This window comes from Aquarana catesbeiana, linkage group LG13, assembly GCF_042186555.1.
Source record: "Aquarana catesbeiana isolate 2022-GZ linkage group LG13, ASM4218655v1, whole genome shotgun sequence".
Classification (NCBI taxonomy): Eukaryota; Metazoa; Chordata; class Amphibia; order Anura; family Ranidae; genus Aquarana; species Aquarana catesbeiana.
In genome coordinates this window covers 154,636,742-154,661,118 of record NC_133336.1, presented here as the reverse complement: position 1 = coordinate 154,661,118, position 24,377 = coordinate 154,636,742, and the positions used below count along the sequence as shown (strand labels likewise).

The window sequence follows — 24,377 nt, the reverse complement described above, 5'->3', positions numbered from 1 at the left end:
TCCTCAGTACATGCCTGTTCATCAGGGGATGCTAGCAAAAGATCATCCACATATTGTACTAATACCGATCCCATGGGTGGCTGCCACTCATCTAATTTATCCTTGAGCGCCTGAGAAAAGCAACTGGGGGAATCATGATATCCCATTGGCAATCTAGTCCAGGTAAGTTGCTTCTTCTCAAAGGTGAAAGCCAGTAACCATTGATCATCAGGATGCACAGGTACACTAAAAAAAGCTGAGGCAAGGTCAATTACAGTAAAGTGAGTTGCTGAAGGTGGTATTGTTGCCAGTATAGTGGACGGGTTGGGTACTACAGGTACTGATGGTACCTCATACTCTGGCGTTGTGTTATGGCTGTCTGGCTCGCTCCAAGGCTGCTGTCTCCCGCTACCCCTTCTCCGGTTCTCCATCCCTCCAGGAGAGCCTTGGTCTTCTTGGGGGGCGAAGGTAGTGTGTCCCCGCCTCAACCCCGGGGGAGATAGCTCATCCAGGGCCACCCTCCTATCTCCATTTAGTGGACTGTTGGGCGATTCGCTTGGGCATTGCCAAAGGTAATGTATTTTTATTTCTAAAACCTGCTCTCTTTTTGAAAGCATGATTTTTTTTATTTTGAGACTTCATTGACCTATTTTTTAATTTATTCCACTTTTTTAGCCAATTGATGCATCCCACTCCTGATGATTGGCTTTAAACGTCACGAAACGCGTAGAGTCCATACTCAGGGATGCCAAGTCAAGCTTGCTCCAATTATGAATTCATCAAATGTATTTTATTTTAGAACTGTTAGGATAACCATATCCACATTGTCTGTATATCCATTCCATTTTTTAATTGCAATTACCTGTACCAACTTGGTCTATCTTTTTAAACACTGTTTATGTCAACATGATTACTATATTTTATTATGCTTTTTTTGCATGATTCATGTATTATATATTATATATTTATTACCCATGAATTGATTTTAGTGTATTAGACTGTTCAGTAAATCTTTATGGTTATACAGATCTCCCTTAAGGGATGTTAATACTTTATTTAATTATAGGTATCCTATACATTTTGAGTCCATACTTAGGGATGTCAAGTCAAGTTTGTTCCAACTATGAATTCATCAAATGCATTTAGTTTCATAATCATTAGGATAACCATGTCTACGCTGTCTGTATATCCATTCCATTTTATAATTGTAATTACCTGTACCAATTTGGTCTATCTCTATAAACACTATTTATGTCAACATGATTACTATATTTTATTATGCTTTCTTTGCATGATTTATGTATTATATATTATGATACATTATATATTCATTACCTATGAATTGATTCTAGTGTATTAGATTGTTCAATAAATCTGTATGGTTATACAGATCTCCCCTCTGGGATGTTGACACCTTATTTAATTATCCTAGACATCTTCAAACACATATCCATGCCTCATTTAAAGACCCACAACCCACATTTTCATTCGAAAGATCTCCTGATCAAAAATGAAAGCCAGTTCCTTAGAAGTGGGCAACTTCTTAAGTGGAATACAATGACACATCTTTGAGAACCGGTCAACCACCATGTGTTGCAACTGTGTTGCCTTGTGGGAGTTGGGCAACTCCACAATGAAATCCATAGACAGGTGGGTCCAGGGCCTCTCTCCATTGGGTATGGGTTGTAGGAGGCCCACTGGAAGAGGTCGTGGAGTCTTACTCGGAGCACACACACAGAACAGGCAGCTACGAAGGCAGTTACATCAGCACATAATCTTAGCCACCAGAATTGTTGGGAAATGGCCCAAACGAGTTGATTCTTACCAGGGTGGCCAGCTGCCTTGGGAGAATGGTCTCACGGCAGTACGGAGACATTCTGGGACAAAGCATCGGTCACAAGGTTTCTCAGGAGGAGCATCGACCTGAGCAGCAAGAATTTTGTCACCCAAAGGAGAAGACTGGTGCGAACCATAGCCAGAATACGATCAGGAGGAATCATAGGAACCGGAACCGACTCCAACTTGGAAGTGTAGGAAAATTGTCGTGACAAGGCATCAGCCCTTACATTCTTAGTACTGGGTAAGAATGAGACAATGTAATTGAAACTTGACAAGAAAAGAGCCCATCGCGCCCTTCTGGGAGAGAGGCGTTTAGCCTCAGACAAGAATGTGAGATTCTTATGGTCAGTAAGAATGAGAACCGGCACAGTAGTTCCTTCGAGGAGATGTCTCCATTCAGGGCTAAAAGGATTGCCAACAGCTCTCTGTCACCAATCTCGTAATTGCACTCGGCAGGTGACAATGTCTTGGAAAAGTAGCCACAAGGATGCATAGCACTCTCAGAGGTAGGACGTTGAGACAGAAGGACGCCAACACCAGTCTCAGAAGCATCAACCTCAAGGATAAAAGGAAACGTGGGATCAGGATGTTCCAACACAGGAGCAGAAACAAAGGCAGCCTTGAGACTTTCAAAGGCCTTAACCACTTGCCGACCGGGCCATAGCCGAAAGACGGCTGCAGCGCGGTCGGCTAGTTCTGGGTGGACGTCCGTGGGACGTCCTCCCAGAATACTGCTCTCGCGCGCCCCCTGGGGCGCGCACCCGAGAACTTCCGTGACCGCCGGGTCCAGAGGACCCGGCGCATCACGGATCACAGTAAACGGCCGCTGATCGCGGCCGTTTACCATGTGATCGCTCCGTCAAATGACGGAGCGATCACATGTCAACAGACCGGCGTCATGTTATGACGCCGGTTCCTCCCGCCCCTCTCTGTACCGATCGGTACAGTGTGAGGGGAGAGGGGGAGGGATCGGATGGCAGCACCACTGTGGGCTGCATGTGTAGTGCCCACAGCGGTGCTCAGTGACAATTGCAGTCACATCCATCCATCCCTCCATGCTCAGCCATCCCTGCAATATACCTCGCAATACTCTGCATAATACCCTGCAATACTCTGCAATACTCTGCATAATACCCCGCAATACTCTGCATAATACCCCGAAATACTCTGCATAATACCCCGAAATACTCTGCATAATACCCCGAAATACTCTGCATAATACTCTGCATAATACCCCGAAATACTCTGCATAATACACCGAAATACTCTGCATAATACTCTGCATAATACCCCGCAATACTCTGCATAATACTCTGCATAATACCCCGAAATACTCTGCATAATACCCTGAAATACTCTGCATAATACCCCGAAATACTCTGCATAATTCTCTGCATAATACCCTGCAATACTCTGCATAATACCCTGCAATACTCTACATAATACCCTGCAATACTCTGCATAATACCCTGCAATACTCTGCATAATACCCCGCAATACTCTGCATAATACTCTGCATAATACCCTGCAATACTCTGCATTATACCCCGCAATACTCTGCAATATACACGGCACTACTCTGCAATATACACGGCACTACTCTGCAATATACCCCACAATACTCTGCAATATGCCCAGCAATACTCTGCAATATACCCTGCACTACTCCGCAATACTCTGCAATACCCCGCAATTTTTAACCAGTTCCCGCCCACAGTCATATGACGTCCTTGACTTTGAGCGGAGATATCTGAATGATGGTTGCAGCTACAGGCATCATTCAGATATCAGCTTTTTCAGCCGGCGATTCCCTACACCATAAGAATGATCATAGTGGCTGTTACACTGCTTGATCGTTCTTACGGGAGGCGAGAGGGGACGCCCCCCCTTCCCGCCACCCTCCGGTGCTTCTACCGACTCACCGCTATGATCGAAGCCAAGATCGTTTTTTTTTTTTTTTTTATTTCAGGCTTCCCAGCCTAGAGGTGAGATGTGAGGTCTTATTGACCCCATATGTCACTGTAAAGAGGACCTGTCATGCCATATTCCTATTACAAGGATGTTTACATTCCTTGTAATAGAAATAAAAGTGATCAAAAAATTTTTGGGGGGGGAAAAAGTGTCAAACTAAAATAAATAAAGTAAAATAAACAATAAAAAAAAAAAAAAAATGTTTAAAGCGCCCATGTCCGTGTGCTCGCATGCAGAAGAACACATATGTAAGTCCCGCCCACATATGAAAACGGTGTTCAAACCACACATGTGAGGTATCACTGAGAACGTTGGAGCGAGAGCAATAATTTTGGCCCTAGACCTCCTCTGTAACTCAAAACATGTAACCAGTAAAAATTTTTAAAGCGTCACCTATGGAGATTTTTAAGTAGCGACGTTTGGCACCATTCCACGAGAGTGTGCAATTTTGAAGGGTGACATGTTAGGTATCTATTTACTCGGCGTAACTTCATCTTTCACATTATGCAAAAATATTGGGCTAACTTTACTGTTTTATTTTTTTTTAAAGCACAAAACTGTTTTTTTTCCAAAAAAAACGCGTTCGAAAAATTGCTGCGATAAAAGTTGCAACAACCGCCATTGTATTCTCTAGGGTCTTTGCTAAAAAAATATATATAATGTTTTGGGGTTCTATGTAATTTTCTAGCAAATAAATTATTATTTTTACATGTAGGAGAGAAATATAAGAATTGGCCTGGGTGCTCCAGAACGCCTGGAGGTGCTCCGTGCATGTTGGGCCTCTGTATGTGGCCACACTGTGTAAAAGTCTCACACATGTGGTTTTGCTGTACTCGGGAGTAATAGCAGAATGTGTTTTGGGGTGTAATCTGGGGTATGCATATGCTGTGTGTGAGAAATAACCTTCTAATATGACAATTTTGTGAAAAAAAAAAAAGAAAAAAAAATCTTGATTTTGCAAAGAATTGTGGGAAAAGATGACAATTTCAAAAAAAATCACCATGCATCTTTCTAAATACCTTGGAATGTCTTCTTTCCAAATAGGGGTCATTTGGGGGGTATTTGTACTTTTCTGGCATGTTAGGGTCTCAAGAAATTAGATAGGCCGTCAGTACTTCAGGTGTGATCAATTTTCAGAGATTGGCACCATAGCATTTGGACTCTCTAACATTCACAAAGACCAAATAATATACACCAAGTTGTACTTATTTTTACCAAAGATATGTAGCAGTATAAATTTGGGCCAAAATTTACAAAGAAAAATTACTAATTTGCTAAATTTTATAACAGAAACAAAAAAAAATTCATTTTTTTACCAAATTTTCAGTCTTTTTTCTTTTATAGCGCAAAAAATAAAAAACCCAACGGTGATTAAATACCACCAAAAGAAAGCTCTATTTGTGTGAAAAAAAGGACAAAAATTTCATATGGGTACAGTATTGTATGACTGAGTAATTGTCATTCAAAGTGTGAGCACCGAAAGCTGAAAATTGGCCTGGTTAGGAAGGGGGTTTAAGTGCCCAGTGGTCAAGTGGTTAATGGACTCCGGAGACCAACTCTGTGGGTTACCGTTCTTTCTGGTCATATCTGTCAGGGGCTTAACCAGAGACGAGAAGTTATGAATAAACTTCCGATAATAGTTGGCAAAACCCAGGAAACGCTGCAGAGGACGTAAGCCCATGGGTCGAGGCCACTATAGGACTGATGAAAGTTTCTCTGGGTCCATTGAAAAACCAGCAGTGGAAATGACATAGCCCAGGAATTTAACCTGGTCCCGATGGAACTCACACTTCTCCAGTTTACATTTGAGATTGTTCTCTCTTAATTTCTGAAGCACACGACAGACATCTGTGTGGTGGCTCTCCAGGGACTTGGAAAATATGAGGATATCATCGAGATAAACCACTACACATAACTGCAACAAATCTCGGAGGACATCGTTAATAAATTCCTGGAAAACTGCCGGGGTGTTACAAAGGCCAAAAGGCATTACGAGATACTCATAATGGCCTGTTCTGGTATTAAACGCAGTTTTCCACTCATCGCCCTCCTTAATCCTCATGAGTTTGTAAGCCCCTCTCAGATCAAGCTTAGTGAAAACCGTTGCTCCCTTGAGGCGGTCAAATAACTCTGTAATCAACGAGATCGGGTAGGCATTCTTAATCGTGAAATGATTGAGACCCCTATAATCAATACAAGGTCTCAGTTCATTGCTCCTCTTCTTAACAAAGAAGAAACCAGCACCTGCAGGAGACGAGGATTTGCGGATAAAACCCAGAGAAAGTGCGTCTGCAACATACTCCTCCATGGTTTTATCCTTCAAGACCGACAAAGGGTAAAACCGGCCACGAGGGGGAGTGGCACCAGGTTGAAGGTCAATTGCACAATCATACGGCCGGTGTGGAGGCAAACTACCAGCTTGACCTTTGTCAAAGACATCGCTAAAATCACGGTACTCCTCTGGCAGGGAGTTGAGTGAGGAGGTACACAGGACCTTGGCTATCTTCCAGTAGCATGTTTCACTGCATTGTGGTGACCAAGAGAGAACCTCAGCACGGAGCCAATCAAAAGAGGGGTTTTGCCTCTGTAACCAAGGATAACCAATAACCAGTGGAAATTTAGAAGAGGAAATTACTTGGAATTGGATTATCTCATGGTGAAGAGCACCTACGACCATGGACAATGGAACCGTCTCATGAGTCACATGGGCAGGCTGTAGAGGTCACCCGTCAAGAGCCTCAATGGCAAGCGGAGTGTCATGCAGCTGCAGTAGAATCGAGTGCTTTGATACAAAGGCAGCATCAATGAACAGGCCTGGAGCCTCAGAGTCGATTAGAGCCTGTATCTCGACAGATGACATAGCCCAAGAAAGGGTGACAGAAACCAGGGGCTTATCCTTCTGGATAACTGGGGATGACGCAATACCACCTAAGGTCTGTCCATGACAGGACCTCAAGGTTCGGGTGTTCCCAGTACGGGTAGGACAAGACTTCAAAAAGTGATCTGCTTGGCCACAATAAAGGCACAATCTCTCCCTCTTTCTAAAGGCCCTCTCATCCGCAGAGAGACGCGTGAAGCCCAAGTGCATGGGTTCCTCTTCACTGACCAACTCGGTACCAGGAGGCATGGGAGGTGAGGGAGGCCTGGGTGGGACTGCAAAGGTCGGAGGCAAACGTACAGGAGGCTTCCGCAAGCGCTCCTTAAAAGAAAGTCTTTCTCTGAGTCTGGAGTCAATGAGGATGGCAAACAAGCTCTCCAGCTCAGTGGGTATATCTCGGGCTGCTATCTCATCCTTGATGGCATCTGAGAGACCATGAGAAAAAGCAGCCACGAGGGCCTCATTGTTCCAAGCAACCTCTGCTGCCAGAGTACGGAACTCAATGGCCTAGTCGGCAACAGTTCTCGTACTTTGTTTGATGGACATGAGGCACTTGGCAGCAGAAGCGGAGCGTACGGAAACGTCAAATACCCTTTTAAAGGAGGCCACAAACTCAGGGTGACTCAAGACAACAGGTTTTTGCGACTCCCATAGAGGGTTAGCCCAGGCCAAGGTTCTCTCAGAAAGCAAAGATATCACGAACCCTACTTTGCTTCTGTCCGTGGGAAACGTCTGGTTGAGAAACCCTCTGCATTGAACTGGATCATCCCCAAATCGCTGGGGAAGCGGGGCAGAACCAGACATACCTCTTATAGAGGTAATACTCAAGGCAGGTGCTTGCATAGAGACTGGCGCAGCAGCAGGGACGGTCTGCAACTCAGGTTGTACCGGAGCAGCCACAGTGAGGGATTCCAGGTGAGACATGCGACTCAGGAGCGTTTGTAACACCATGGCAAACTGTTCCATGTGGTGATCTTGCTCATCCAATCTGAAAATTTTTTTCCAACAAGTGGATTGACTGTATCTTCTGAATTCATGGCCTTTGCCTACTCTCAGAAACCATGAACCAGACCGAGACAGAAGTACAGTAAAATCACACTTGTTTATTAATAAAAAGGTAAATAGAGTAAGCGTAGTCAAAGCATAGCCAGAGTCCAGTAACCGGATCGGGTAGTCAGCCAAGCCAGAGTTCAGTAACCAGATCTGGTAATCAGCCAGGCCAGAAGTCAGGGATCCAAGTAGAGGAACAGCAAGCAGGATAAGGAGCCAGAAGGGATGTCAGCAAAGCCAGTCCTTAAACAGGAACGCAGGAGATGGTTTCTTGTGATGTGACCAAGGCAAAGGTAGGAATGAAGTGAGCTGGATACCTTTAAGTAGGCAGGATTGATGAGCAGATCCACAACAGCTGGTTAACTGTGGAGAGAGATGAGAGCTGGCAATTAGCCGACAGCTGAGCGGCCAGCTCAGAGAAGGAAGGGCTGAGCCAGGCCTGACACCCAGCAGCTCAATTGCATACTGAGCAAGTTCTGGCCAGTGGTCTATTCTCATGACCCAGTAACCCAGTGGATCATGAACTGGAAAACTCTCCATGTCTGTTTTCGCCCCTAGTTAATCTCCCACCATATGACGCAGACTCTGCCGATGGGATGTGGAAGCCGACAGCCCTGGGCACCGAGAACTAAACATTTTTTTAAAAAGCATTACTGAGGCAGGCCCCTTTCTCCACTGCCCCTCTCTTGACCAACAGAAGCCTCAAAACTAGGCTTCCCATGAGACTGCAACCTAACAGAATCTGAAAAAACTTCTCTTTAAGGTATCCTCGAGATACTTCATCCTCTGCTCCCTCTGAGGACAGGATGAGTTCTCACATCTTCCCCTTGTAACGGTGGTCAAGGAGGGTTGCCAACCAATAGTGATCCCTCTCCTTGATGCAACAAATTTGTGGGTCCTTTTTCAGGCTTTGAAGAATGACATGAGAAGCAGAGTCCTCGGGTCACTGAGGATTATAGTAGCTGTAACTGCCTCCTCCCAGCCACGTACTACTCCCAAAGGGAAAACCATCACTTAAGGTTTGATGTATGTCCTCCTCTGCTTCAATGCCAGCAAAACTGCAATCATCATCCTCCTCTTGTGTGTTCTGTTGTGTCGCAAGAATGATGTCTGCATAAAGTGGGCCTTGAGAGGAAGAGAGGTCCTCCTCTGCCGCGAGTGCCCTGTCCATAATGCCATGCAGAGTATGCTCCAGCAGGAACACAACAGGGAATGGGTCACTGATGCATGCATTGTCATGACTTCTCATCCTTGTCACCTTCTCAAATGGTCACAGTACAGTGCATGCATCCTTTATCAGCAGCCATTGGTGTGTGGAAAAAAAGCAGAGCCAGCCTGAGCCTGTCGCTGTGCCATACTAACATAGGCACCCGTTATTGGACCTCTGCCTCATGTGCGGCATTCCCAAAGTTGAATTCCACCTGGTAGGCATGTCACTAATCAGGCGGTTTATGGGGAGGTGGAATTTCCGCTGAATTTTAGCCAACCGAGCACTGGCTGTGTATGACCGCCTGAAATGGCTACAGACTCTTCTGGCATGCTTTAGCAGATCTTCCAACCCTGGGTACCCGTTTAAGACCACACACCACAAAACTGAGGACATGTGCCAGGTATGGCACGTCAACTTTCCCTGTGTAAAGGCAGACAGTAGGTTAGTGCCATTATCACAAACCACCATTCCTGGCTCCAGCTGGGGTGGTGTGAACCACCTCTGGGCCTGCCCCTGCAGAGCTGAAAGAATCTCTGCTCTAGTGTGGCTCCTGTCTCCTAGAAAGACCAGCTGAAGCACTGCAAGGTATCTTTTAGCCTGATTCATTGAATATCCCCTTGAACGCTTAGGGGTACTGGTGGTTCATAAGACAATTCAGCAGAGGAGGGCATGGAGGAGTAGGGTGTGGAGCTGACAAAATCTTGCATCATCACCACCAACTGTATGAAGACGTGGCAGCAAAACAAGCTGCAGCACTGAGCCCTGTCCTACAGTCTTCCGAGTTGCAAGCAGAGTTACCCAGTGTGCTGCGAATGAAATAAAGGGTCCCTTACCATTCTTGCTGGACCACGTGTCAGCAGAAACGTGGACCTTGTGGCTGACTGCCATGCCCAACGATGCCACAAAATTGCCTTCCACGTGGTGGTACAGAGCTGGAATGGCCTTACATGCAAAGAAGTAGCGACTGGGAACCTGCCATTGTGGTACAGCACATTCTACTGAATCATAGAAGGTGGCAGAATCAACCAGTCGGAAAGGCAGGAGTTCTAAAGCCAGCAGCTTTGGCAAGCTTGAATTTAGACGCTGGGCATGTGGGTGGCAGTGGCTGTATTTTTTTTCCCACTGCAACAGCTGGGGCAGAGAAATTTGCCATAGTTTTTGCTATAGTTACATAGTTAGTCAGGTTGAAAAAAGACACAAGTCCATCCAGTTCAACCATAAAAAAAAAAATAAATAAAAAATCGTACAATCAAATATACCCAATACTATACCCACAGTTGATCCAGAGGAAGGCAAAAAACCTCAGCAGAGCATGCTCCAATTTGCTACAGCAGGGGAAAAAATTCCTTCCTGATCCCAGAGAGGCAATCGGATTTTCCCTGGATCAACTTTACCTATAAATGTCAGTACCCAGTTATATTATGTACATTTAGGAAAGTATCCAGGCCTTTCTTAAAGCAATCTACTGAGCTGACCAGAACCACCTCTGGAGGGAGTCTATTCCACATTTTCACAGCTCTTACTGTGAAGAAAACTTTCTGTATTTGGAGATGAAATCTCTTTTCCTCCAGTCGTAAAGAGTGCCCCCTTGTCCTCTGTGTTGACCGTAAAGTGAATAACTCAACACCAAGTTCACTATATGGACCCCTTATATATTTGAACATGTTGATCATATCCCCCCTTATTCTCCTCTTCTCAAGAGTGAACAAATTCAGTTCCTCTAATCTTTCCTCATAGCTGAGCTCCCCTATGCCTCTTATCAGTTTGGTTGCCCTTCTCTGCACTTTCTCCAGTTCCCCGATATCCTTTTTGAGAACTGGTGCCCAAAACTGAACTGCATATTCCAGATGAGGTCTTACTAATGATTTGAACAGGGGCAAAATGATATCTCTCTCTCTGGAGTCCATACCTCTCTTAATACAAGAAAGGACTTTGCTCGCTTTGGAAACCGCAGCTTGGCATTGCATGCTATTATTGAGCTTATGATCTACCAAAACCCCCAGATCCTTCTCCACTACGGATTCCCCCTAGTATGTATGATGCATGCATATTCTTAGCCACCAAGTGCATAACTTTACATTTCTCAACATTAAACCTCATCTGCCACATAGTCGCCCAATTAGACAGTGCATTGAGGTCGGCTTGTAAATTGGAGACATCCTGCAAGGACGTTATTCCACTGCATAGCTTGGTGTCATCTGCAAAGACAGAAATGTTACTTTTGATCCCAGACCCAATATCATTTATAAAGATATTAAAGAGTAAGGGTCCCAGCACTGAACCTTGGGGTACACCACTGATAACCTTAGACCATTCAGAGTAAGAATCATTAACCACTACTCTCTGAATTCTGTCTTTTAGCCAGTTTTGTATCCATTTACAAACTGATATTTCCAAGCCTGTAGACTTTAACTTACACATGAGCCGTGTGTGCGGAACTGTATCGAACGCTTTTGCAAAATCCAAGTAAACCACGTCCACAGCCACCCCTCTGTCCAAGGTTTTACTTACCTCTTCATAAAAAGAAATCAGGTTTGTCTGACAACTTCTGTCTTTCATGAACCCATGCTGTCTGTTGCTTAAAATGTTTTTTTTCCAGCAAGAACTCGTCTATAGTCTACAGCTGGTGGTGTGCTGCTGGCAGACATGCTGCAAGGACCTGTGACACCCTTCGCTGTACCATCATCCTTGTCAGTGGAAGCTGATGAGAGGTCATGAGATATAGCGGGGGTAGACCTAAAAGATGAGGAGTAAGGAGGAGCAGAATTGTGTCCCTTTTGTGTGGTTTCAGGTGCTCTTGCCAATAGGCTGAGTGGTGGGAGGTTAAATGCCTTGTCAAGCATGTGGTACCCAAATGGCTGGTGTTCTTGCTATGCTTGATCTGCCTGAGGCAAAGTTTGCAAATTGCAACAGTGCGATTGGCTGCACAAGTGCTAAAAAAGGCCTAGACAGCTGAGCTGTGGGAAGTGGGCCGGGAGATAACAGCTCCACAATGTGATGGAATAGGGTGGCTGCTCTCTACTCTTCAAATGATGGCTGCCTCGTTCGGGTTGTGCCTCACCCTCACTTCCTATCTGTCACCCAAGTCACCTCAGTGACCTCATCATCATCCCCTCCATCCTCATCATCACTGGAGCCAACATGGCAATACCCTGCGGATGGGGGGATATGACTGCCAATTTGTTGTTTACCTGTGTTCTTCCTCTCTGTAGGCTCATGTTTCTACCTTCCTCAACCTCAGAACTTCAGAATCAAGTAATGCCTATGCATGGTCAAGGTGCAAGTGGCTGATGGTGTATTCAAATAACTCAGCTGACTCCTCCATGCATGATGCTGGGGCTATGGCAGGAGTAGCTGTGGACAAGGGGGCAGAATAAGCCACTCTGGCAGCTGCGGTAGACTGCACACTAGTCTCTGCTTGAGTGACAGAGGATGAGAATGATGAGGATGGTTTAGTAAGCCAGTCCACCACCTCCTCTGCATGCTGTGGTTGGATAGCACGGGCAACATAGCTAAACAGAGCAAATGGTGCCCTGCCTGAAGACAGACCACATCCACCTTTGCCTGTAGACACAGACACTGCTGGCCCCCTCACAGTGCTATGGGAATGACTGCCTCTCCTTGTTGGCCTCCCAGACATGATGGGGGGGCTTATTACCGAAATGTAATAGAGAAAGGGAAATGTGTATTTGGATGCACTTTAAGCAATGGAAAGTGGTGTTTGGTGCACTTTAACTTGAGTACTTACTACACAGACACACTCCACTGACAAACTACAATACATTGCAGTAAAACTGCACTGATGCACTTTAATATATTGCAGTAAAACTGCACTGATGCACTTCATTATACCGCAGTAAAAGTGCACTAACGCATTTGAATATACTGTAGTAAAAGGGCACTAACACAATTCAATATACTGCAGTAAAAGTGTACTAACAAAATTCAATATACTGCAATAAAACTGCACTAACGCACTTGAATATACTGCAGTAAAAGTGCACTAACGCAATTCAATGTACTGCAGTAAATGTGCACTAACAAACGTCAATATACTGCAGTAAATGTGCACTAACGCACATCAATATACTGCAGTAAACTAGCACAAACGCAATTTAATATACTGCAATAAAACTGCACTAATGCACTTGAATATACTGCAGTAAAAGTGCACTAACGCACGTCAATATACAGCAGTAAACTGCACCAAGGGCACTTTCACACTGAGGCATGGGGCATCGGCAGTAAAGTGCCGCTAGTTTTAGCGGCGCTTTACAGTTGTTTTAGAGGCGCTTTTCGGCCGCTAGCGGGGCACTTTTAACCCCTGCTAGCAGCCGAATAAAGGGTTAAAAGCTCCCGCAAAGCGACATTGCACTTTGAAGTCACCTCGGCGGCGCTGCCTATTGATTTCAATGGGCAGGGGTGCTTTAGGAGCAGTGTATACACTGCTCGCAAAAATTGAAATAACACTCCTAAAGCCACATCCATATAAACTTGATTGGAAAAGTGAAGAGGTAAAGGGCCACAGAGCGCCAAAATGGGACTTTACAGGCAAAAATGGACAATGATATATACAAAAATATATTTTATTAACAATAAGTCATATCAAACAGGTCAAGTAAAAAAGAATTAAAAACATACGATAGGCATATGATAGTAATGAGTATCTAGTGTAAACAAGAGAGTTGACACCAAATAAACGACAGTGAGCCCCTGTGCCTCAGGGTGGCACTCATGGGCATTGATAGGTGGCACTCATGGGCATTGATAGGGAGCACTGTGGGCACTGGCAGGTGGCACTGGTGGGCACAGATGAGGCAAAATTGCCTCTTCCTCTTCGGGACCAATGTCCCTTGCACATAAGCCGGTGATCTGCTTTTTTTTCTCCTCACGCTGGAAAAAAACGATTACCGAGCATTTGTTTACATCATGTGATCAGCTGTCATTGGCCGACAGCTGATCACGTGGAAAGGGGCCGGGATCGGCCCCTTACTCGGATCTGTGATCACCCGAGTCTCAGTGACTCGGTGATCACAGCGCGCGCAGGGAGCGTGCAAAGGGGAGGCCGTCATATGATGGTCTCCCGGAAATTCAGGGCCGCGCTGTGGCCGTCATTCGGCTATAGCGCGGACACTAAGTGGTTAAACATTAAAATAGGTGATAGTATATAAAAGACATACCTGACGGCGTAAGGATATATAAATATGAATCTAAACTCATATGGTTCACCGAGGGAGGAAGAAGATACACCGTGAGTATCCAAATAATTAAAGGGGGAGAGTAATAGAGAGGAGAAGGGTAGAACAAACAACACCCTTCCACCTGTTGTCAGTCCACAGTAACAGGGGCTTCAGCAATATCCCATATGGAGAGATATGTATTCCTTTATACATATGTATTCCTGTATACACTGCTCCTAAAGCGCCTCAAAGATGCTACTTGCAGGATTTTTTTTAACGTCCCGAAAGTGCACCACTCTAGTGTGAAAGTCCTCGGGCTTTCACACTGGAGTGACAGGAGAGGTGCTTTAAAGTCACTTTGCAGGCGCTATTTTTAGCACTGTAACGCCTCTAAAGTGCCTCAGTGTGCAAGTAGCCTATCGCACGTCAATATACTGCAGCAAACGTGCACTAGCGCACCTCAATATACTGCAGTAAACTTGCCCTGAAACACTGAATTGACATGAAAGTAAAAATGAATGGTCGCATAACACTCACACTGCACTATCACTATGTTCACACTAAACTGACACTAAAGAAAAAATTAATGGTCACACTACACTCACGCTGCACTATCACTATAGTCACACTATACTTACACTCGACACTCACAATAGCACACTAACTTGCTAGTAGCAATGAACAGAGCCCTGTTCTATCTATCTCCACTCCAATATCACACTGCAAATAGCTACTCTGGGAAGGATCCTTTTTTTAGAAGAGGGTGGGTATAGCGTCTGTTAGGTTCTCTTTTTTCGTTCAGCCCACAGGCTGCATGAAAAAAAAGAACATTACATATAAGCCCAACAGGGATCAGCAATGTACTAGTACATCGATGAATTTGTACTTTGCGGCACTCAGTGCATTGTGAGGCGCATGGCGGGCCAAACGAATGGTCAAATGCTTCGACAATTCAGGTGTTCGCCGAACAGCCAATGTTTGGCCCAAATTCATGCTCAGGCCGAACCATTCGCCCAACACTACCGTCAAGGCAACAAAGTAGTGGCTAAGGAAGAAGCACATTAAGGTCATGGAGTGGCCCAGCCAGTCTCCAGACCTTAATCTCATAGAAAATTTATGGAGGGAGCTGAGTTGTCAAGCGACAGTCAAGAAACCTTAAGGATATAGAGAGTATCTGTAAATAAGAGTGGACCAAAATCCCTCCTGAGATTTGTGCAAACCTGGTAACCAACTACAAAAAATGTCTTACCTCTGTGCTTGCCAACAGGGGTTTCTCCACCAAGTACTAAGTCATGTTTTGCTTGGGGATCAAATACTTATTTACTCACTAAACTGCAACTTAATTTATAACATTTGTATCATGTTTTTTTTTTTCTAGATTTTAGGTTGATATTCTGTCTCAATACAAAGAATAGAGCCGGCAACTCCAAACGTCCTTGTTGCTTCTTTATCGGTGCATAAAAAAGTGAGTAAAAACATACAGGGGCTCACGCGTTCCGGCTTACAAGCCTTGACCACAGTGCTGACAGATGTAGACAGATGTTTGCGTTTCCAAATCATGTCCAATCAACTGAATTTACCACAGGTGGACTCTAATCAAGTTGTAGAAACATCTCAAGGATGATCAGTGGAAACACGATGCACCTGAGCCAAATTTTATGTGTCATGGCAAAGGCTGTGAATACTTACAGTATGTGCATGTGATTTTTTTTTTTTTTAATAAATTTGCAAAGATTTCAAACTTCTTTCACATCATCATTATGGGGTATTGTTTGTAGAATTTTGAGAAAAATAATGAATTTAATCCATTTTGGAATAAGGCCATAACATAACAAAATGTGGAAAAAGTGAAGCGCTTTTGAATACTTTCCAGATGCACTGTACAGCCATTCACTTCTATAGCAGACTGTATGCGGCACCTGCGGCTCCCTGGGTGTGGGAGTAAGCTGAAGATAATACACTAGAACAAGGATGTCCAATCTTTTAACCTTCCTGCGGCACATTGGAAGAAGAGGAATTGTCTTGGGCCACACATAAAATACACTAACATTAAAGTGGTTGTAAACCTTTACAGATCACTTTTCGCTACAGGTAAGCCTATAATAAGGCTTAACTGTAGCTACCCAGGATATCTCCTAAATCTTCACGCTTTAGGAGATACCCCCTATATTTTCATGTGCGGCACATGCGCACTGACACAAACGTATGTGCCCTTGCTTCAGTGAGTGTGCCGTTACCGCGTGCCGTGCCAGAGTGACGTAATCGTGGTTCTGGCCAATCGCAGCACCAGAGCTGCGATACCCGAAAGTAACCCCCGAGAGTGATGGCGCCAGCCGGTGCTGTGTATGGGCACCACAGCAAGGGCTTTGATCTCAGGTGGGTATTTCATAATGAGCTAGTATGCCATGCATACTAGCTCATTATGCCTTTGTCTTGCAGGTGTTAGGTTTTTTTTTTTTTTTTCAAAGTGGGTTTACAACCACTTTAAGGATAGCTACAGATCATCAGTTAACGATCACTGATATAGATAATGTACCTATCTGAGTAAAAAAAAAACTTCATTTTTGATAATATTTTTATTATAAAAATAAAAGGGCAACATAAAACGAATGCGATATTTTACACTGTCTTTGAGAAACTAACGCATCAATATCTGGTTTGATGGATGTAGTAGCAATTCTCAATGAATTCTCAAGGTGCTCATCAGTTATTTTGGCCTTCGTGTTCTTCATCCTTGAAAATAGTGGCTCACAAATATGTGCTGTCCAAAACTGATGATATGAAGAAGGCATGATTGTGAAGAGTGGGATATTTTTCTTTGGGAAGGTACAACTTATAAAAGTCTAGCAAAGAGACAAGGTCAAAAAAAAATTTTCCTGCTGCATGTGTTTGCCAAGTGTAAACTCATTTGTTACAAAGAAATACAAGAAATCCAACATTTTTGAATGTTTATGATTTTGTGTTGGGTTGCATTCCTGTTATGGTGATGAGAGGGAGTTATGAGGGTATTATCTAGTCTTAACACATTCCCTTTCCTAGGTTGACAACGCTCCTCCCGTGGGAGTAGGCGTGTTTCTAGCCTCTCCCAGACTCCTGGGAGCTAGTCTCAGGCTTCCCAGGATGCCACTGAGCATGTGCGGGAACGAGTGGTGAATGCTGGGAGCACAGCATTCACCACATTCAGGAAATAAATGCTTGTGGGCTTCAAATGTCCACAATGAAGATGGAAACCGCCTGCAGTGAATAATATAAGTTATTCTTTCCGACGAAATCTGACACAGGCGGACATATTACACACAATATGTCAGTATGTAATGCTGAGAAGAAAAGTTTGTGAATGAACTCAAAAAAAAAAAAAAAACGATAGATAGGTGGGCCCCCGCTTTAAGGCCTGATTCACACCTATGCATACTTCCCAACTTTTTGAGATCAGAGTGAGGGACACCTCTTAGCAAAAGTATATAGGCATAAGACACACCCATGCCACGCCCCCTTAAAAGAGACTTATACAAAAAAAAATATTAGTCAAACCCCCAAGTGATTTTTTTTTAATCACTATTATTCCTTTATTCTGGCTTTTGAAATTTACAGACACAGCCATTTAGAAATTGGATAAAAGGTTTGGCACTGGGAAACACTTTTTAAAAGATAAATAATGCATTTTATACACAACTATATAGAGCAGACCAAAATGAGGGACAAATGAGGAGGAAAGAGGGACAGAGGGACTTTGTTCCAAGTCAGGGAGAGTCATTCGAAATCAGGGACAGTTGGGAGCTATGCCTGTGCATTTTTAGTGCTTTTTTCATTTTGTACTACAGAACGTGTTTCATAGGAAACCATGTTAAATGGACTGTAGTGCAAATATGCAAAATGCAAAAAGCACTAAAAATGCATAGGTGTAAATCAGGCTTAAGGCCTCATGCACACTGCAGCTAATGCCTCCCATTTTACACGCATTTTTTCTGCCTCTAAACGCCCCTCTATGTTAGCTGTGATAGATCTATGGGTGTCCAAATGTAAACAGACTCCGGTATCATGTTTTGATCTGGAAAACAGAAAAGTTATTTTCCATTTTTTCTCCAGACCTGGATGGACTTGGAGATAGGTAGGTGTAAAAAGACACAAGTCAGTTTACATTCACGGATCTATAAGGCTGCATGGAGCTTTCGATCGGGTCCATCTGAAAAACTGACAGGCAGACCTGATTGCAAAGCCCACGTGAAAGGGCCAAAAGACTTTCTTTTTTTTATTTTCACCTGGTGATCCAGCCACTAAGTCTGTTGTTTTTGAATAGAACACGCTGTCCTGCAGATGTAGTAGTTAGAGGGTTGAAAACGTTTAAAATTGACAGGGGTGCTTACAATGGTCAGCCTTTATTCATTTATATGAAACCTTTATCCCAAAAGATAAAAACTGTAGCTGTAACTCCTTAGCCACTTCAATACACAGCACTTTTACTCCCTTCCTGCCCAGACCAATTTTCAGGTTTCAGTGCTCTCACACTTTGAATGCCAATTACTCAGTCATGCAACACTGTACCCAAACAAAATGTTTAGCATTTTTTTTCACAGAAATAGAGTTTTCTTTTGGTGGCATTTAACCACCACTGGGTTTTTTATTTTTTGCAACATAAGTGAAAAAAAAAAAGATGAAAATTTGGAAAAAAAAAACACTTTTTTTTAGTTTCTATGATAACATTTTGCAACCTTTTTTTAATAAATTTGGGCCAAAATTTATACTGCTACTTATATTTGGTAAAAATAACCCAAATAAGTGTATATTATTTGGTCTGTGTGAAAGTTATAGAGTCTACAAGGTAATCATTGAAAATTGATCACACCTGATGTACTGACGGCCTATCTCATTTCTCGAGGCCCTGAAATGTCAGGAAAGTACAAATACTCCCCCAAATGACCCCTTTTTGAAAAGTAGACAGTCCAAGGTATTTAGTAAGAGGCATGGCGAGTTTTTTGAAGTTGTAATTTTTCCCCACAATTCTTGGGAAATTGAAGAAATAAATTTTTATTTTAACACACAATTGTCATAATAACAAGTTATTTCTCACGCACAGCATATGCATACTTCCAATTACACCCCAAAATACATTCTGCTACTCCTCCCGAGTATGGTAATACCACATGTGTGTGACTTTTTCACAGCCTGGCCACATAGAGAGGTCTAACATGCAGGGAGCACTGCCAGGCGTTCTAGGAGCATAAATTACACATAAAATTTCCTAACGACCTATTACACTTTTGAAGGCCCTGGAGCACCAGAACAGTGGAATAACTCACAAAATGACCCCATTTTGGAAAGCAAACACCCCAAAGTATATTCTATGAGGCATAATTAGTCTTTTGAACAGTTCATTTTTTTACATGAGTATTCAGAAAACGTGGAAAGAAAATGAAAACTTTTTTTTTTTTTTTTTTACACACAGTTGTCAATTTATATATTTCTAACACATAGCATGTACATAGCAAAAATTACACCCCAAAATAGATTCTGCTACTTCTCCCGAGTATGGCGATACCGCATGTGTGAGACTTTTACAGAGCCTGGCCACATAGAGAGGTCCAACATTGAAGTAGTACCTTTAGGCATTCTAGGAGCATAAATTATACATCTAATTTTATTCCTACCTATCACACTTTTGAAGGTCCTGGAGCACCAGGATAGTGGAATTACCAAAAAATTTTAATTCAATTTAAACATTTTATTTTTGAAAGCACACAGCCCAAGGTATATTCTATGAGTCATGGGCTACAGCTAGGTACTCGGGTACTCTGCTGGGCTGGAGAGAGGTACTTGGGTACTCTGATGGGCTGGTGACAGGTACTCAAATAATCTGATGGGCTGGTGACAGGTACTGGGGTACTCTGATGGGCTGGTGACAGGTACTCTGATGGTTTGCAGATAGGTACTTGGGTACTCTGATGGGCTGCAGATAGGTACTCGGGTACTCTGATGGGCTGGTGACAGGTACTCGGGTACTCTGATGGGCTGGTGACAGGTACTTGGGTACTCTGATGGGCTGGTGACAGGTACTTGGGTACCCTGATGGGCTGGTGACAGGTACCTGGGTGCTCTGATGGGCTGGTGACAGGTACTCAAGTAATCTGATGGGCTGGTGACAGGTACTCGGGTACTTTGAGGGGGGCTGGTCACAGGCACTGGGGTACTCTGATGGGCTGGTCACAGGCACTGGGGTACTCTGATGGGCTGGTCACAGGTACTCTGATGGTTTGCAGATAGGTACTTGGGTTCTCTGATGGGCTGCAGATAGGTACTCTGATGGGCTGGTGATAGGTACTTGAGTACTTGGATGGGCTGGAGACAGGTACTCGGGTACTCTGATGGGCTGGTGACAGGTACTCAGGTAATCTGAGGGGTTGTGACAGGTACTCAGGTAATCTGATGGGCTGGTGACAGGTACTCGGGTACTCTGATGGGCTGGTGACAGGTCCTCTTTATTACTGGGGGGGGCAATCAGTGTGTGTTGGTGTGCACTGTAAGTGGTAACAAACTATTACCGCAATCTCCTCCTCACACACACAATCGGTGTGTGAGGAGGAGAACCTGGTAACCACTCTTTGCAGCGGTTTGTTTGCATCCTGTGACCGGCTGTGTCCAACCAAGTCTATTTCATTGGCTTTTTACCACGATTGGGGATGGGCAGTGTCAGGGTGACAAGCCTCATCCCCGACCGCTGCTATGCGCACCCCTAGGGGTGCGCACGAGGGCAGTGCATGTGACCGGCTGTGATTGGACACAGCCGATCACGTGGTAAAGAGCTATTTTTATTTGCTCTTTACACTGATCTGGGATGGGCTGTGTCCCGAGGGACACGCCTTATCTTTGATCACCACACTGCGGGCCCCCGGGGGCCCACAGGAGCGCCGAGAACGGGAGGACATCATATGATGCTGGCCCAGGTTGGGAGAGTTTTCCTACCAGCGTCATTTTACTATGGCCTGGTATGGAACTGGTTAAAAAGTGTTAGCTGGAGTTTAGCTTCAATTTGTTAGTGTATCAAAATCTGTTAGTATATTTAACATTTCCCCTCTTAAAGAGGTTGTAAACCCTTTAGAAATAAAAAAAATATTAAAAAATAAAAACTTTAAGATATTGCATACTAGCTCATTATGAAATACTTACCTTAAAACGAAGCTCTGTCAGCGTCGCCCGCACACCGCTGAGATGGATGACATCTTCACCGGTGTTTCTTCCGGGTTTGCGGACTTTGGCACTATGATTGGCCGGAGCCGCGATAATGTCACTCCCGCACATGCGTGTGGGAGCTGCCGGTCACAGCACAGGACCCTGAAGAAACGGCACAGGTGGCCGTTTATTCAGAGCACATGCGCCAATGACATTGTAATGACATATAGTAAATATCTCCTAAACGGTGCAAGTTAAGGAGATATTTACAGAACCTACAGGTAAGCCTATAATAAGGCTTACCTGTAGGTACAATTAAAAAGGAAGACTACTTTCTCTTTAAGACTGACAATACTGCTGTCCAAAGGTATCTCTGTTGCTCCTTCATCCAGAGTGGAGGCACTCTAATACAGGAGGTGTTTTACTGACAAGATCACCAGGTGAAAACAGAGGGGGGAAAAAAAAAGCTAATGCAGGCACCACATCTAATGATTGGTAAGCTGCAATATATTACATTTCCGGTTTGGGGGTTTAATACTGCTTGAAACTCTTCTTTCATATAGGCCCAAGCCTGTTTCATTTTGGAACTACTGCAATGAAACAAACAAAATAATAATAATAACAACAACAACACAATATCCATATATAAAACTACAACAAGTAAAAAATTCAAAAATAAAATACTAGATTTCATTGCCCATAAATCTATCCATTTAATATACCGAACTCCTGAATTTTGAGAATACGTCTTCTAGCCACCACACTCATAATTCACAGTATGCAACGATGAGGACTGCAAGCAACAGCCATGTTTGCTGATTCCCTTTAAAATTCTGTTTGGTAGCTAAAGAAAATTGATTGGGTGAATTATTCAGCGTGTCCTTGGAGTTTGATGGCTATATACCATACTAGAGGCTAATAGCCTTGCTTTTTTATTTGTTTGATATAGAAAATAAATATACTGTGTTTTTTTTTTTTTTTTTACCTGGGGCATGGCTTTAGTTATACAGTCATTGCTTCAAGGAGCCTATATAGAAAATGAACATATATATCTAATAAATGCAGACTGTCTTCATCATGTCCCTTGCTATGGAATGTATAGTTCCCTTACCTTCAGTCAGACTGGGGGTCCAAACCAAGACAACTGCAACATCCGGGTACCAGTACCTCACAGAACTCGCAGCTCTTCAAAGGCCACTAGTACCTCACATTGATTAGATTTTCTCCTTGGGTTGCTGTTTCCCGCTATAACGATTCACCATTAAGACAAACAGCAGACATCCACTTGTATCTGGGAAAAGAAAATCAGCGCTGACAGAATTAGGAAGAAAAAAAAAATCATTGCTTGTGGTCGACTTGTATGTGTCTATTGACAAGCCGTCCAGCCGGAGTCTCTGCATTATTCATTGGCAGTGTGCTTGCACAGAAAGATATGACGGGAAGCTCGCCCACCTCTTTCCTCCTGTCTGGAAGGCTTCATTTCCCTTCCCAATCACACAGCACTGCATTCAGGCAGTCATTTGTAGGAGAAATGCCAGGAACAGTGCAAGAGTGTTGTGTCGAGGAGGAGGAGGAGGGGAAAGGGAAGTAGGTAACCAGCGAAGATGCTCTCCTCGTTTCTGCTACGAAGAATAGAGTAGAGTAGCTCCCACCCATCATGTGCACTTGTCTGTGCTTCGTCCCTCTGCTTGCTGCATGCAAGCTCTATTAGCAGAATGGATTCCGAGATTCCAGCTGTAGGAATGGCATTCATCAGTTCAATTGATGCTAGTTACCACATGACAGTCAGATTTTAACAGAGCAGCCAGGCTCATTAAAGCTTTCTATACATTAATCCATTTTTGAGCTAAAAAAACTGAACATATTTCCCTATTCATGTTAATGAGGTGGATGCGGGACTCCTCCCCGCTGAGCTTATTGAATTCTGACAATACAGACCCCTCTACTATCAGGATACACTGATCAGCATTGCAGCCGATTGGCTGCATTTGCTGATCGAACAAAAATTTACCAGCAGTCCTGTTCAAGAGGAGTTATTTATTAGATCAACTACTCTCGAACGAGAATGGCCATAGATAGATCAAAATTCAGCCAGTACCTCGGCCAAATTGGGATCCAGCTATGGCCAGCTTTAGTAAAATCTCTTAGGGCTCATCAGCACAAGCGTCGAAGACTGATGTGAAAGTATAATGCATATGTAAAGCGTTACCTAAAATTAACGGCGTTATACAAGTACCTGAAATAAAATAAAGAGGGGATGGTAAAAGCCATACGTTTGGCCACCATTTTGCCATCAACTAAAGTAGGACAAGGATTATGGCAGGAAAACAATACTCACAAAATGGAAACTGACAGGAGGCCCCTACAATAGCAGCCTGGAGATCAATGCAGTGCTCCCTCTATACCGGCTCACATATATTGGTCGCAATTGCCTCAAAAATTTGACAAGATTTGGTTGACCTGGGTTGCACCTAGGAATCTTACTTTTTGAAATTTCCCACATCCTCCTGTTTTTGATAGACCCCACTCCCCCATTTGCTTCCTTTTTTCTTTTCCCCCTTCACCCCCCCCCCCAACTGTTTCATTCTTTCTCCCCAATTTGTGATAGCTGTTAGTCCACTCCAACATATATTATGGAATGTATTTTATTGTGGCTCATGTCTTAGGGTTCCAGACCGGATGTACTTACGAGACTTATGCTGTGTCTTATGGCTGATTTATGTAGGTGTCTATGAAGGTACTATGACTGTATAAAAATGTGTGGTTACACTACAAGCTGTATTCGTTATGTTATCTACATGTACAATGAGATTTATTTTTGTCAATAAATTTCTACTGTTAAAAAAAAAAAAAGAAAAAAAAGAAGTAGGACAAGAAGACACCCAGAGTTGTACACATCCCGTGGCAAACCTTAACCACTTGAGCTCCTGAAGATTTTATCCCCTTCATGACCAGGCCATTTTTTGATATTCGGCGCTGCTTTAACTTGTAATAGCACTGTCATGCAACACTGTACCCAAATGAAATTTATATAATTGGACCGCAGGCCACACTCACCCCTTACCTTAATTCCCCGGGTGCAATCGTATAGTAGAGTAATACACAC

The 24,377-nt window shown here is 43.7% G+C and overlaps 1 protein-coding gene across 4 annotated transcripts in view; it reads right to left on the bottom strand.

The window, feature by feature from the left end:
- Window positions 1-23,047, bottom strand: part of TMEM121 (transmembrane protein 121) — a 408,432-nt gene extending 385,385 nt beyond the window's left edge. For 2 of the 4 annotated variants that reach the window (XM_073609826.1, XM_073609829.1), the window contains exon 1: window positions 22,383-23,047. The gene's annotated coding sequence lies outside the window, so the exon portion shown is untranslated. The remainder of the gene's footprint in view (window positions 1-22,382) is intronic. The other 2 variants (XM_073609825.1, XM_073609824.1) reach the window with 2 other exon arrangements.
- Window positions 23,048-24,377: the final 1,330 nt, after the last annotated feature.